This window comes from Marmota marmota, unplaced genomic scaffold (assembly GCF_001458135.2).
Source record: "Marmota marmota marmota unplaced genomic scaffold, marMar, whole genome shotgun sequence".
Lineage (NCBI taxonomy): Eukaryota > Metazoa > Chordata > Mammalia > Rodentia > Sciuridae > Marmota > Marmota marmota.
In genome coordinates, this window is record NW_026000240.1 from 8,424,333 (window position 1) to 8,440,729 (window position 16,397).

At 41.9% G+C, this 16,397-nt stretch overlaps 1 long non-coding RNA gene across 1 annotated transcript; it reads left to right on the forward strand.

Annotated features, from left to right (window-relative positions):
* The first annotated feature begins 777 nt into the window (after window positions 1–777).
* LOC125613560 lies at window positions 778–15,933 on the forward strand. The gene is made up of 2 exons (XR_007344111.1): window positions 778–955; window positions 15,453–15,933. It is a non-coding gene; the product is annotated as an uncharacterized LOC125613560 (long non-coding RNA).
* The last annotated feature ends 464 nt before the right edge of the window (window positions 15,934–16,397 follow it).

Below are 16,397 nucleotides of genomic sequence, written 5' to 3' on the forward strand. Positions count from 1 at the left end.
CTTAGATACTGCAGTGTCAGCAGAGCACTCAAGGCAGCTCTGTCCACCTAAATGGCCATGTCCAACTGGACTGACTTCCTTCCTTCCTCCCTCTCTCTCTCTCCTGCAGTAACAGGTATTGAACCCAGGGATGCTCTGCCACTAACTGCATCCCCAGTCTCATTTTTTTTTTTTTTTAAGACAGGGCCTCGCTAAATTGCTGAGGCTGGCCTAGAACTTGCGATCCTCCTGCCTCAGCCTCCCAAGTTGCTGGGATGGCAGGCGTGCACCACTGCTCCCGGTTCATTCGTACTTTCAACATAGTCATAGAAAACATTGACTGACTTCAGAGGCAGAATTCTGGAGGCTTATGAGATGCATGCATGTCAGGAAGGCTGTTTGGACACTGCACTGCCCTTTTGAAAGAGGACCTCTTAAATTGAGTGTAAATGATGCAGAAACACAAAGATTACATTTCCTTTGAAGAGCAAGGGTTGGAAACTCTGAAGAAAAAAAAAACATGCTAGTCACGCCTTGCTCCTGAGACCAGGTTCGTTTGGGTTCTGGTTTAGCGGGCACAAAGGGGGCTCAGTGAGGTTTCAGGACACAGGGCTAATAAAAGGGAACAAGGAGGGACCAAGATGAAGTCATGCAAAGTGGTGCCATTCGATGCCAGGCTGGATGGAGTAAGCCAGGTCAATCCAGGGGATGGCAACAGCCCTCTGGGGGATGGGTTGGGCTGTTAAGTGCTAAGCCCTAGAGGAGGCTAGGAGGGAAAGGGCAGCTCCCTCCCTCTGCTGGAGCACGTGGGAAACGGGCTCATTTTTGGCTGCACTACTTTTCTGTTTATCTTCCTGATTAGTTGTGAATTCTTCTTCCAACTCCGAGTCTTCCTAGCCTGTGGGTTCCGCTTGGTCTTCTTGGATTAGATTCTCTTCAAGACCAGGACCCCTGTAATCCCAGCTCCATTCCCAAGGTAATTTCTGCAGGAAAGCAAGTTTGGCACATTGGATTCACAGGCCGCGGCCATGGTGGGAGCAGGAGGGGGAGAGGGCAGCCCACTGGCCTGGGACGGGCACCTGGAACTTCTGGTGATAATGTTTTGAAACTTACTCATTATCCAGACATGGGACAAACTCCAGTGAATCACTAACACTCCATGCAATGAACTTGGGAAGACCTCTAACCACAGGGTCTCCTGCACAGGAGGATCTCCGTGGTGTTCCTGTATTCAGGGATTAGTAGGTGGGAAGAGGCCATATGTGCGCTGTAAGCCTTGCGGTCCTCTTCCTCTTCCCTAGAGTCACTGAAGGAAGCCTTGGGCAGGCAGAGGCACTGCAGTGGCGAGAGCCTGGCACAGGGTGGCGAGGACACCAGGGACACTCAAGACAACCTCTAACTCCTAAACCACAGATGGTTAGAGACAGGATGGAGCGCTGACCCAGCTTGCCAAAGGGAAGCCTGGCCCCAGGCAGCACCCAGACTGGGTCTGGCCTTTCTCCAGGGAAGCTCTCAGAGTGAGGTGGGGGCAGCCTCTGGTGGATCCAGGAAGCAGAAGGCACAGGCACTGCAGTGGCTGACCCTCCCAAGGCCTTGGGGACATTTACTCAGGTGGGAAGGGCTGGCGTGGTGTTATCAGAGCTTTGTTTGACCGGCGGTCGGTCCAGGCAGTCATAATTCTCCTGACGTCATGGGATCTTCATGGGCAGCTTGTTGGAAAAGGCCAGGGGATCCCGCCACCCTGTGTTTGAGAACTTCTTTAAGGGTCGCCTCGCAGCTGTGTAAATACACTATCAGGAAAACGTCCTTGTGTACCCTTTGTGCTACTGGTAAAGCATGAAAAGCAGGATTATTCTCAGTAAAAATTAAACCCTCGTGACTGACTATGGCAGTTCTCAGGTGACTTGATTCGTTTCTCAACTTCCATTATTTGCAGAAAATTTTTTCCAGCTTACATGTCACATGTTACTTTTATTTCACATGCAGTTCTGTAAGATTTAACAAATGGGTGAAGTCCATTTGCAACCACCACCACCATCAGAGTCCATGGTGACGTTCTCCTCCCACGCCCCTGATGTTTCCTCCTCCAGAGTCAAACCTGCCACCCTCATCCAGCCACTTGCAATTCCATCCTGGGGCTTTTCCAGAATGCCACTTAAACTGAATTCTAGGTGACAAAGCCTTTGAGTCTGACTTCTTTCGTTTAGCGGAAAGCATTGGAAGACCATTAGTGTTGCTGTAAGGGTCAGTAGTCCCTTCTTGATATATGTGAGTACTATTCCATTTTTAGGGGCCATAGTTTGTTTATCCATCCACCCAGGGAAGGGTATGTTGGTAGGTAGAGTCCAGTTGTTGGCTATTATGTATAGCTATAAATATTTGGGTACAGGTTTTTACGTAAATTTGAATTTTTATTTCTCTGGAATAAATACCTAGGAGAGGGATCACTGAGTCACATGATATGTGTGGATTTAATTGCAAAATAAACTGCCAGATTTCCCAGAGTGGCTATAGCATTTTGCATTCCTACCAGAAAAGAGTGGAGTCCAGTTGCTCCTCACCATAGTCAGCCCTTGGAAATTTCAGTGTTGCTTTTGTTTCTCGTCATTCTAATGAGTGTGTGGTAATATTTAATTGTGGTTGGAATTTCATTCTCCAATGACTAATGCACACATGAGCATTTGTCATGAACTACTTTGCTATTATATATGATATATATATGGTATCTGTTCAAATGTTTTGCTTCGTTTCATTAGGTTATTTTCTTTTGCTAAATTTTACAGGTGATTTACATTTATTTTCTAGGTATAAATTCTTTTTAGATGTATGATTTCTGAAAGATGTATCCAAGTCTATAACTTGTTTTTAAGTGCATCGTTTTCAAAGCAAAATTTTAATGTTCTTAAAGACAAATATATCAAGTATTATTTGTGGATCATGCTTTTGGTGGTTTTATTTAAGAACTCCTTGTCTAGCCCAAAGTCATGAAGATTTTATCTTCTGTTTTCTTCTAAACTCTGTAGAGGACAGATACCGTGGTACATGCCTATAATTCCAGCAACTCAGGAGGCTGAGGCAGGAGGATCACATGTTCAAGGACAGTCTGAGCAACTTAGTGAGACTCTGTCTCAAAATAAAAAATATAAAAAGCTGGGCATGTATCTCAGTGATAGAGGATCCCTGGGTTCAATCCCTGTACCACAAAAGTAAATAAATAAACAAATATAGTTTTATTTTTTATATATTGATCCATATCCCATTTTGTCTTAAAACTTTTGAAAGAATTTTTAGACGATGTTACTTGTTCATTGAAACCAGCATGACCATTTACCTTTGGTCCTGTTAGATGAGCTTAGCCCTTAGTTCTATCAGATGATTCATGCTCTTAATCAATCAACAGTATTGATGACATGGCATTTCACGTTCATTACTGCCTCTGAGCAGTTGAGAACCACCCTGGTTGGATACCCTGTGTTCCCAGCTCATGTTCCTAATCTCACTGTCTTTAGTTATTTACATGGATCTGCAGTTATTTTCTTTAAAAAAAAGCACTCAATTTTTAAAATATTTTTTAATTGTAGATGGACACAAGACCTTTATGTCATTTACTTATATGTGGTGCTGAGGATCAAACCCAGTGCCTCACACATGCCAGGCAAGTGCTCCATCACTGAGCCCGAACCTCAGCCCTACAGTAATTTTCATTAGCAGAATGTAATCAAGGCGTTTAGAGTCTAAAAGGGTGGGGGGATAACTGTCTTATATCTTTTCTCAGTAAAACTCTATTTTTTTCCTTTTTGACATGTGTATATATATTAAATATATATACACATATATTTAATCTGAACAAAATGAAGAACAAAAATGGAAGCATTTTTTTGCATAATTTAAATTTACAAAGTTCTCCAGTCCTCTACATCTTGACCTTACAGATGTCAGAGTTTTACTTAGAGCTAAGAAGAGCTTCGAGGTCACTCTTCAGTCCACTTTATCAAGTCCACAGATATTTTTCCTGAGCACCACCTGTGAGCCAGGGACTTTGGACAGTCCCGATGAGAAAATCAACTTCCGGGCACGTGAAGGTAGCTGTCAGTAACCCGTGGCTTATCCAGGCGCCTGCGGTTGCAGTCCTCAGAGTTCTGTCCTCCCCACCTGCCTCCACATGCTTGCCAGGTCACTGCTCTCTTCCCTGCCTGCCCCTGCAGCAGTCCCTGCCCCATGGGAATGACAGGGCACACATGGTTCCCAGGAGGAGACTTAGCTCAGGGAAGTGACATGTGGGAGGGAAATGTGCTGGAAGTGAGTTTATAGAGTTTTGAAAAGAAGATTGGAGGTTGGAGAAAAACCCTGGGGCTGCATCTGGGATGAGAGTTTTGAGAAGCTGTGATTTGGGGTTTTTGAAAGGGAGGTTTATAGTTACCAGGAGGTAATAGGGAAGACGTTAGTGGTTTGAGAGTAAGTTAAAAGAAAAGCTAGGAGAAAGAAGAGGGGTTTTGGAAGTGGCCTGAGGATCTGGGCTAAGATGTCTTTGTCTTGGACTCCAGTTCATAGATCAGAAAGTCACATTTCTAAAACATACTTAAAAGAACAAAGGTACAGTTTTGAATATTATGCAGTGTTTTTTTAAAAATATTTTTGTTTTAATTAGTTGTACATGACAGTAGAATGCATTTATGCACTTTGATATATATCATATGGGATGTAATTCTCAGTTTTCTGAGTGCACATGTTGCAGAATTATATTGGTCATGCAGTCACATATATACATACAGTAATAATGTCTGTTTCATTCTACTGTCTTTCCTATCCCCTCCCTGCCCCTCCCTTCACTTCCCTCTTCCTAATCTATGGTAATGACATTCTTCTCTAGTGCGCCCCACCTTGCCTTATTGTGAATTAGCATTCACATATTAGAGAAAACTTTCGGCCTTTGGTTTTTCAGGATCGGCTATTTTACTGAACATGATATTCTCCAACTTCATTCATTTACTGGAAAATGTCATAATTTCATTCTTTTTTGAAGCTGAGAAATATTCCATTAAATATATATACCACATTTTCTTTATCCATTCATTTATTGAGGGACATCTAGGTTGGCTCCATAGTTTAGCTATTGTGAATTTAGCTGCTATAAACATTGACATGCCTGCATTACTGTAGTATGCTGATTTTAAGTCCTTTGGGTATAAACTGAGGAGTGGGATAGCTGGGACAAATAGTGGTTCCATTCCAAGTTTTCTGAGGAATCTCCATACTTCTTGCACCAATTTGCAGTCCCACTAGCAACATATGAGTGTACCTCGCCAACATTTATTGTTGACTATATTCTTGATGATTGCCATTCTGATAGGAGATGAAATCTTAGTGTAGTTTGATTTGCATTTCTCTAATTGCTAGAGATGATGGTCAGTTTTTCATATGTTTGTTGATCAATTTCTTCTTCTGTGAAGTGTCTATTTAGTTCCTTAGCCCATTTATTGATTGGGTTATTTGCTGTTTTGGTGTTAAGTTTTTTGAGTTCTTTATATATTCTAGAGATTAATGCTTCATAAGAGGTGCATGTGGAAAAGATTTTCTCCCAATCTGTAGGCTCACTCCTTTGCTGAGAAGAAGCTTTTTAATTTGAATCCATCCCATTCATTGATTCTTGAGCTTTAGGAGTCTTGTTAAGGAAGTCAGACCCTAAGCCAACATGGTGAAGACTTGAGCCTATTTTTTCTTCTATTAGGCACAAGGTCTCTGTTCTAGTGCCTGAGTCTTTGATCCATTTTGAGTTGAGTTTTGTGCAGAATGAGAGATAAATTTTGCTACATATGGATTTCCATGTTTGCCAGCACCATTTGTTGAATAGACTATCTTTTCTCTATTGAATGTTTTTGGCACCCTTGTCTAGTATGAGATAATCATATTTATGTGGGTTTGTCTCTGTGTCCTCTACTCTGTACCATTGGTCTACAAGTCTATTTTGGTGCCAATAAAATGCTGTTTTTGTTACTATAGCTCTGTAGTATAAAGTCTAGTATTGTGATGCCTCCTGCTTTACTTTTCTTGCTAAGGATTGCATAGCTATTTTGGGTCTCTTATGTTTTCAAATAAATTTTTTGATTGCTTTTTCTATTTCTATGAAGAATGACATTGGGATTTGAATAGGAATTGCATTAAATCTGCATAATGCTTGGTGGTATGGCCATTTTGACAAACTAATTCTGCCTATCCAGGAGCATAGGAGATCTTCTGAGGTTTTCTTCAATTTCTTTCTTTAGTGTTCTGTAGTTTTCATTGTAGAGGTCATTCACCTCTTTTGTTAGATTGATTCCCAGGTATCTTATTTTATTTTTTGAGGCTACTGTGAATGGGTAGTTTTCCTAATTTCTCTTTTGGTGGATTCATCACTGATGTATAGGAATGCATTTGATTTATGGGTGTTGATTTTATATCCTGCGACTTTGCTGAATTCATTTATTAGTTATTGTATTCCAGAAGTTTTCTGGTAGAATTTTTTGGATCTTCTAGATATAAAATCATGTCATCCACAAATAGTGATAGTTTGAGTTCTTCTTTACCTATTTGTATCCCTTTAATTTCTTTCTTTTGTCTAATTGCTCTGGCTAGAGTTTCAAGGATGATGTTGAATAGAAGTGGTGAAAGAAGACATCCTTGTCTTGTTCCAGTTTTCAGAGAGAATGCTTTCAATTTTTCTCCATTTAGAATGATTCTGGCCTTGGGTTTAGCATAGATAGCTTTTACAACGTTGAGGTATGTTCCTACTATCCCTAGTTTTGTCTGGTGTTTTGAACATGAAAGTGTACTGTATCTTGTCAAATGCTTTTTCTGCATCTATTGAGATGATCATATGATTCTTGGTTTTAAGTCTATTAATATGATGAATTACATTTATTGATTTCTGTATGTTGAATCAACCCTGTATCTCTGGGATGAACCCAACTGATTGTGGTGCACTGTATTTTTAATGGTTTTGTATGTGATTTGCCAGAATTTTATTGAGAATTTTTGTATCTATGTTCATCAGGGATATTGGTCTGAAGTTTTCTTTCCTTCATGTGTCTTTGTCTGGTTTTGGTATCAGGGTAATTTTAGCCTCATAGAATGAGTTTGGAAGGGTTCCCTCCTTTTCTATTTCATGGAATACTTTGAGGAGTATTGGTGTTAATTCTTCTTTGAAAGTCTTATAGAACTCAGCTGAGAATCCATCTGGTCCTGGGTTTTTCTTGGTTGGTAGGCTTTTGATGGTGTTTTCTATTTCATTACTTGAAATTGATCTGTTTAAATCATGTATGGCCTCCTCATTCAGTTTGGGTAGGTCACATGTCTCCAGAAATTTGTTGATGTCTTTGATATTTTCTATTTTGTTGAAATATGAATTTTCAAAATAGTTTCTAAATATCTTCTGTATTTCAGACATGTCCATTGTGATATTTCCTTCTTCATCTTGTATTTTAGTAATTTGAGTTTTCTTTCTTTTCATTAGCATGGCCAGGGGTTTATCTATTTTATTTATTTTTTTCAAAGAACCAACTTTTTGTTTTGTCAATTTTTTTAATTGTTTCAATTTCATTGATTTTAGCTCTGGTTTTAATTATTTCCTGCCTTCTACTGCTGTTGGTGTTGATTTGTTCTTCTTTTTCTAGGGTTTTGAGATGTAGTGTTAGGTCATTTATTTGTTGACTTTTTATTCTTTTAATTACTGTGCTCAATGCAATAAACTTTCCTCTTAGCACTGCCTTCATAGTGTCTCAGAGATTTTGACATGTTGTATCAGTGTACTCATTTATCTCTAAGAATTTTTTTAATTTCATCCTTGATTAGTTCTACTATCCATTCATCATTCAATTGTGTATTATTTAGTCTCCATTTATTACAGTACCTTCTATTTTTTATTTTATCATTGATTTCTAATTGCATTCCATTGTGGTCTGATAGATGCAGGGTATTATCTCTGTGTTTTTTTTTTTTTTTTTAATTTACTGAGTTGCTTTGTGGCATAAGATATGGTCCATTTTAAAGAAGGAGCCATGTGCTGCTGAGAAGAAAGTATATTTGCTCATTGATGGATGAAATATTCTATATATGTCTGTTAAGTCTAAATTATTGATCTTATTATTTAGTTCTGTAGTTTCCTTATTTAGTTTTTGTTTGGAAGATCTGTCTAGTAGTGACAGAGGTGTGTTAATGTCACCCAGTATTATTGTTTTGTGGTCTATTTGACTCTTGAAATTGAGAAGAGTTTGTTTGATGTTCATAGATTCTCCATTGTTTGGGGCATAAATATTTATAATTGTTATGTCATGCTTATATGTACTTCATTTGAGAAGTATGAAATGTCCTTCTTTGTCTCTTCTGATTAACTTTGGCTTGAAGCCTACTTTATTTGAGATGAGAATGGAAACCCCTGCTTGTTTACGCAATCCATATGAGTGATAAGATTTTCCCATCCTTTCACCTTCAGCCTGTGGATGTCCTTGCCCATGAGGTGAGTCTCTTGAAGACAGCATATTGTTGGGTCTTGCTTTTTAATCCAATCTGCCGGCCTGTGTCTCTTGATTGACGTGTTTAGGCCGTTAACATTCAGGGTTATTATTGGAGGTCTTTTCATCTGGCACGGCCTCGGCTACCTCTGATGCTACCTCTGTGGTCGCTGCCACTGACACACGGAGGTCTCCTGTCCAGTCAGTACCTGCCTGCATCAGTACCGCCATTGCTGCTGCCATCCTGAGGTCACCTCGAGGTCTTCTTTCTGGGTGCTGCTGCCACCAAAGTCACTGCTGCCTCCAACACAACTGATGCCGACACCACAGCTGCCCCCAGAGATCGCTCGGTGATGCTGTCCCCACAGCCTGTTGCAGTCACCACTGACACTGTTTCACTACCAGCTGCTGCTGACCCACTGCCTGGTGCCACAACCACTGCTGCTACCACTTCCTGGAGGACTGCTGAGGGCCGACTCCAGGTTTGGCTGTATATGGCCGCACCCAAGGCCTGGGGCCCGGGTACCAGCAGGTTGACCACCACAAGAGCCTCTGTCTGGGGACTCCACCTGGGACCTGCAGGCCAGTGTGGGGGTGCCTGCGGATATGGAGGAGCCTGGAGTCTTCCTGCTGAGAGTGCTGGTGGCCCTTATCTTGCTGCTGCATCTCAGGTTGCCCCTTTGCAGGAGTCTATCCCTGTCTGCAAGTGGGAGCAGCACTGGGATCTTGGGACTGCAGCGTGGCTAAGCCTGAGGAATTGAAGCCCAGATCAATGAGATGGAGACTGGGTTTTCGAGGGCTGATCTGGGTTTGGTGATCCCAAGAGACGGCAGAGACGGGGCTGAGAATCTGTTGAACACTGACAGAGACAGTTCAACTTTCCAGCAAGACTTATTTTATTTTTTGATTCACTAATCTCTCTACCATATTTAGAACAGGATGTTTTTAATGCATCAGCATGTCGAGGACAATGATATACGAATGGTGTTTTGCATTCTTGTTGTGTTCTTATGTCTTTAATTTTTTTCTCTGTGTTCATATTCTTCCTCTCTCTGGTCTATTTTCTTTCCAACTTTTCTCCAATCAACAGCCCATCTCTGTCAGCTCCTCTTCTGTGAATTTTTACTTCTAGCTTTTCTCTTCCTCATGAATATTGCATACTACACTACCTCTGTTCTCTCACCCACCATTGAAAATTGTAAACCATTTTAACAAATATTCTGTTTGTACTATAGATAGTTATTGAACTCATCATTTTGGTTTAATGTGAGAAAGCAGTAGGCACCTTAGTGGGAGCTATTAGGTTTAAGGCTATATATTGTGTACACTGGGTGCTGTTGATATTGATCTCACCAGTAAAGGCGAAGAGCTGGAAACCTTCAGGGACACTGTAGTGTCCTGCCTTAGATCCATACTTTTAGATAGAAAAACACATTAACAACATGAAAAAACAAGGGAATAAAGTGCCCCAAACAAACCAAGATGCTTTTTCAATAGCAGAAGCCACTGATAACACAGTAGAAGAAATGTCCAAGAAGGAGTTTAGATTATATATAGTTAAATTGATGTGAAGTAAAGGATAGTAGAAGGAGTGAAATCAAAGAAAAAATACAGGAAGTGAAAGATCACTTCATTACAGTTAGAGATTATGAAAAAAAATGAGCAGAAATCCTTGAAATGAAAGAATAAGTAGACCAAATTATAAATTCAATAGAAAGCATCACCAACAGACTAGACCACTTGGAAGACAGAACCTCAGACAATAAAGACAAAATACATAATCCTAAAAGTAGAGTTGAACATGCAGATAAGATGGTAAGAAACCATGAACAAAACATCCAAGAATTATGGGATAACATGAAAAGACCAAATTTAACAGTTATCAGAATATGAAGGAGCAGAGATATAAACTAAAGGAATAAAGGAATGCACAATCTTTTCAATGATATTATAGCAGAAAATTTCTCAAACTTAAAGAATGTAATGAAAAATCAAATACAAGAGGCTTACAGGACCCCAAATATACAAAATTACAGCAGACCCACACTCAGACACATTATAATGAGAATGACTAACAGAGAATAAAGATAAAATCTTAAAGGTGTGAGAGAAAAATAAATAAATTACATATAGGGAGAAACCAATTTAGATTTCAACTGATTTCTCAGCCCAGACCCTCAAAGCTGGGAGGTCCTGGAATAATATATTTCAAGCTCTGAAAGAAAACAGATGCCAACCAAGAATTTTATATCCAACAAAATTAAGTTTTATATTTGAAGATAAAATTAAAACCTTTTATGATAAACAAAAATTAAAATAATTCACAACTAGGAAGCCTAAACTACAGAGAATTCTCTACAAAATACTCCATGAGGATGGGGTGAAAAAAAAAGTGAAAACCAGCAAAGGGAGGATCCACACTAAGGGGAAATCCAACCAAATGGGACATTAGGACAAACCAAAAACCAGAAGTAAATCAAGATGACAGGGAATACAAATCATACGCAGTGGTTTTAAAAAACAAAGCTTTAAGAGTTTAGGTGACTTTTTGGTCATTGACGATGGTTTAGAAGGCCCAGGGTTTTGAGTTTTTCACCTTCTGACTGTGGCAGTGGAAATTCTGTCCCTGTCAAGATAGGACTGTAAGCCCGTGAGAATGAGGAGCCTCGTGTGAAATGACATCCAGCTGGGTGCCGACAGGTGTCAGGCTGGGTCTTGTTACTACATGAAATGAGGAGGGAGCCCCTGTTCTGAGGTCAAAAAGCTACCAAGAGGGAGCCCAGAAATGGATCCACCCAGAGCCTGCAGAGAAAACCTCTGTGGGTGCTTGAGGGCTGAGCCCGAGGCAAGCCCTAGGAAGACCTCAAAGAAAACATCTGAACTTCAGTGACTCCAGCAGGTGCTCCCGTGCTCCAGGTGCCTATAAACCAATGTTCTTAACAGCTTTGCTCATAATAGTAAAAAGATGGCAATAACCCAATGTCCAATGAGGACACCAACAAAATGTGGTATATCCATACAGTGGAATATTATTCAGCCATAAAAGGAAAGAAGTTCTGATATATGCCCCAACATGGATGAACCTTACAAACATTGTCTAAGCAAAAGAAGCCAGACACAAAGAGCTATACACTGTATGATCACATTTATTTTAAAAAATCTAAAATGGACAAGACCATTTATATATATGCGCCGTGGGACAGTGTCTCTTTCCATAGTTAAAACAAGCCATCTTCGTTAGTTCTACAGATGACACTTGCCCTGCCCAGGCAGTGGGGGTCTATGATTCTGTGTCCACCCTACACTCCACCCAGGTGGGAGTGTGTCCTGCTGCCAGCTCTTACCATCCACCAGTATCCACTACCCCTCTCTGCCTCTTGAAATCCTAGGCCCCTCCAATGCACTCAGGCCAGGACTGCTTTCCATCCACAAGAAGTCTCCTGTGTACACTTAGACTTTCTGCCTGCCCTCCTGCTGCAGCCCCCAGCCTGCCCCCTATAGGAGGACGGGACATGCGCACAGGCATGGCTGTCAACAGCGACCATGCATACACCAGTGGCCTAAAATTCTCATGGAGCTCAGGGGTGCTCAATGACCTCATAGCCCCCAGAAATCCAGAAAGCAAGCCGCCAGTCACACGCTGTGGTATGCAGCCTCGAACAAGCCTACCGTGCCACCAGTCCTGAGCGTGGTACATATCATTACACGTGTGAATGTTTGGTCATGATGATAAACAACTGTGTTCCTGGGTTATGCATCCACTACACTATGCTTTTTACTGATCTTTTAGAATATAGTCCTTCAATTCATTAAAACAAAACTTACCATAATCTGTGCCACAGGACACCAGCAGCAGCTTCATGCATCTCTCGTTTACTGTAGCACTTGGTGGCATCAGGAGGCCACACCTGGTGACAGACTTATACCATCTAGGTTTGTGTTAAGTGTATCCCGTGTATTTGCACACATAAAATAAAATGCTTATTGAGAATTTTTTATGCCTCAACCATAGTAGCCACTCAATAAATAGTGTTCAAATGAAGAATAGAAGGAAGGAGAAATCCTGCATCTTCCCACCATCGAGGGTATCCATGTTAGTTTTGTGGTTTCTATCCTCTAGTCTTTTTCTGGGACAATTTCGAGTGTTCTGCTGTCTTACAGCTGCTGGGTTTGCTTGGCAACATTTTCCAGGTCACTAGCTATGGCAAGGTCCTCCCTGGGTCAGCTGGGTCAGGTCTAGCTGCATCTTGAATGCTGGTCCCAGGCATCCCAGCCTCGGGGATGAGGACAGAGAATCCCGGGTTAGGCTCCTCTCTACAGAACTGGCTCTATACTGCATTAACACCTTGCTACCCCTCCCCAAAAATATGAAGCTGACAGAAGAAAATCCACAATCCCAGCCCAGGGGAGCAGAAGTCAGGCTCTGAATACAGGACCTCAAAGGTGGGTGTAGCCTCTCACCTGTCATGCTCTACCTGTTGGGTGACCTAGCTTTCTTTTTTTAAGCCCCACAAGTTCCTTCAAGCTCTTGGCAATGGGAGGAGTTGATGGCAGCTTGATTGGACTTCTGACAACCACGAGGAAAGAAAAAGAAGAAGCCCTACTCTTGAGTCCCTTATCTCTGGGGCTGAGCCCCATAGATAAACACTGGTGTCCTTCCTCACCATGTGACATGGGTGACACACTCAGCTTCAACTGAATGCAGCAGTGGAGGGAGAACAGTTCTTCCTAGGAGCCCTGAATCTGCTCTGGGTCCTGAAGGAGACCCAGGACCACAGTGTGCCAAGCAGGCTGCTGGCCGCGTCTTCCATGTTCTGCTGTTACTAGGCATGCAGCTCAATGTGTACCATGCGTGCAACTCCTCCGGGATTCAGAAGTAGCTTATTTTTATATGCATAGACAAAATGCCAAAAGGAAACAACATAGGTAAACTGGCCCAGACTGCTCCTGAGTGTATTAAGGGTTAGGATTTCCTGAGGTTTGGGAATGGGAGATAGTGATTCCTTATGGGGGTCAATGTCTGGGTGATGGCCATTTACCAGCTGTGGGAAATTTCTTACTTCATTGCTCAGGTTCCTTAACTACATCATAAAGATGATGCACAGGTGTCTACGCCAGTCCAGACGGGATGTGTCCAAGTGCACACTGCCATGCCCTGAGCACTGAACATGGTGCCCAGTGCCCCTGAGCACCCCCTGAATGTAACTAGTCACTGTCATTAAGAGGAGCTTCTTGTCTTGTATGACATCACATTATGGGTCTTACCACACTCTGTGATTTGACCTTCAGGTGTCTTATAGATAAAAACACAGATGACACTCAGTAAACCAGAGAGAATCGTTCCGCAGACATGTTGTTACCGACACTCATTGTTAAGAAATGAGGTCAGAGAGGGAGAGACTAGGTCCTGTCACGTGTAGTCCTCTTGCCTAAAACGGGAAGCGTTGAAGGGTCATTGAGATCCATCCAATGTTGCTTGTAAACAGACCCAGTTTCGTAGTCGGCTTAGGAAGATGCAGATTCCAAGACCAAACGAAGCTGAAGAACCACCGGTGCTGACTTCACCAGCCTCATCCTTGTCGACGCAGCTGCCCAGAAGGGCTCACCCAAAGCTGCACCAACCTCAGAGTTTGGCAGAAGTCAGTGCCAACCCACCCTCCTCCCTGCTCCACAGGCTGGCACCCACCTGAGGCTTTGCCCTGCCTGGCTGCCCTCGGTCACTGAGCCTGAGACCTTCCTGAGCTCAACGGCTGGGCCAGCTGGATTCAGGGCCACTGTGACTTGGTGTCTTTGTGTTAGTAGGACTGTTATGGTTTGGATGTGAGATGTCCCCCAAAAGCTCACGTGTGAGACAAGGCAAGAAGGCTCAGAGGAGAAATGATAGGGTTATGGGAGTCTTCACCCAATCAGTGAATTAATCCCGTTGGGGTTTAACTGAGTGGTAATTGAAGGCAGGTGTGTGGCTGGAGGAGGTGGGTCCCTAGGGACGCACCTCTGAGATATATATTTTGTATCTGGCAAATGGAGTGTCTCTCTGCCTCCCTGTGCCATGTTCCCAGTGCTCTCCTCCACATCCTTCTACCATGATATTCAGCCTCACCTGGAGCCCTGAGGAATGGAACCAGCTGGACTGAGACCTCAGAAACCATGAGCCCCAAATTAACTTTGCCTCCTCTAATTGCTCTTGTCAGTTCTTTTGGTAGCAGCAAAGGAAAAGCCACCTAAAACAAGATCCAGACTCCCTGCAAGCCTAGGACAGGATCCTCACAGACCTGACGCTGTCAGAGCTGCCATGGGACCCTGAGGGCTGTGGTCCAAGCTCATCCCACCCTTACCATCCTGCTTTTTGGACCAAACACACAAAGAAGCAAATTAAAAATAATTCTCCTTATCCTAGTTAAAATAAGATATATTCCATGTCTGAATAAGTATATCAGATTCTACTGTCTTCTGTAACTAAAAAGAACACATTTTAAAATCATAAAAAAAATTTCTCCCTCTTAAATACTGATTCTGACCTTGGGCTGGGGGGTGTAGCCTAGTGGTAGAGCAAGTACTTCCACTCATGAGGCCTGGACTCAATCCAGAGCACTAGAAAAAACAAATGCTGACAGCTACCTTTACTAAAGCCCACCAAGAATAAGCCTGCCAACTGTTAGCATTAAGAATTATTTAGTGAAATTTTAGAATCCCTAATAAAGACTGGGTCTCCCTCTCTCCTCCAAAACTTACTTCTTTGCCATCAACAAAAATAAAAAACAAAAACAAAACAATGCCTGCTTTCATGAATTCAGGAGTCTTGTTCATAAAGATATCCCCAAAAAGATGCTCCCATTCTCCTAGAACCCCGAGGTAATGCTTTCTTTTAGCACGGATGCTCTTCTCCCTCCTTCCTTCTTTCCTCCCTCCCTTCCATCCTTCCTTCCTTCCTTCCTTGCTTCTTCCTTTCCTTTAGCTCTAACCTAAATATCTCTCATTATTACTTAGGTCCGAGAGACTAAACCATGTCAAGCGTGTTGTGAGACCCCTGCCCAGTGTATGCACACCAAGCCTCAACTCGATGCTTCAGAATTTCTATACTAATTGTTCACTGTTGACTGCTCTTTTTGGCACACCGTGTAGATTCTTGTTTGGACACTATGAGATGTACCGGAAATGTCTCCTTAAATTAGAAGATAACCCACAACTTGGATGACTCACAGTTGAAATTGTTATTAAGTGTGCCCTATTACAGATGAGATGAAATGTCTTGTTTAATATTTATTGTACAGCAATAATATATGTGCTTGAAAATATCTCAATTAGGACTTGGCAAAAATACTTATAATAGAACCATATCCAACCATGTAATAATTATACCTAGATGAATCCCAGCTCTGTTTTATTTCAATATTTGGCAGTATATACATACGTATTAACTCTTGTGGTTTTCCAAAAATCTCTAAATAATAAGCAAATTATCAAGTTGTCCTGTGTTTTCAGTTATATTCTTTATCTAGTGATAATTGGGTTCCTTGGCTCACCAGACTTATTTCACTAAACCAAATGCCTAACAATGGTTGAACTGTACTTAAACTTTACCTCTTGGGGCTGATTGTAAATATAGAATTTCATCATTCTCTTACTATGACAAGCCCCATTGAGGGCTGAACAATCTGTTCGATAGAAAATTTTCAATTATGCATGATCACAGTTTTTCATTATGAAGGCTCAGCTGAGACCCACAGGCATCTCTATAGAGCTTCGAGAAAGAGCTGTTCTCTCCAGGTGCCAGCGTCCAAGCACAGGGCTGGGGAGTGCACAGAACAAATGTCAGGGCACACGAGCCCCCTTAGTGGGCATCCCCAGCAGCCAGCCCAGCTGCCCATGAACAGAAGGCAAGATGCAACGATTCAGGAAGTTACTGACCTTTAGTATGCTCGAACCAGCCTG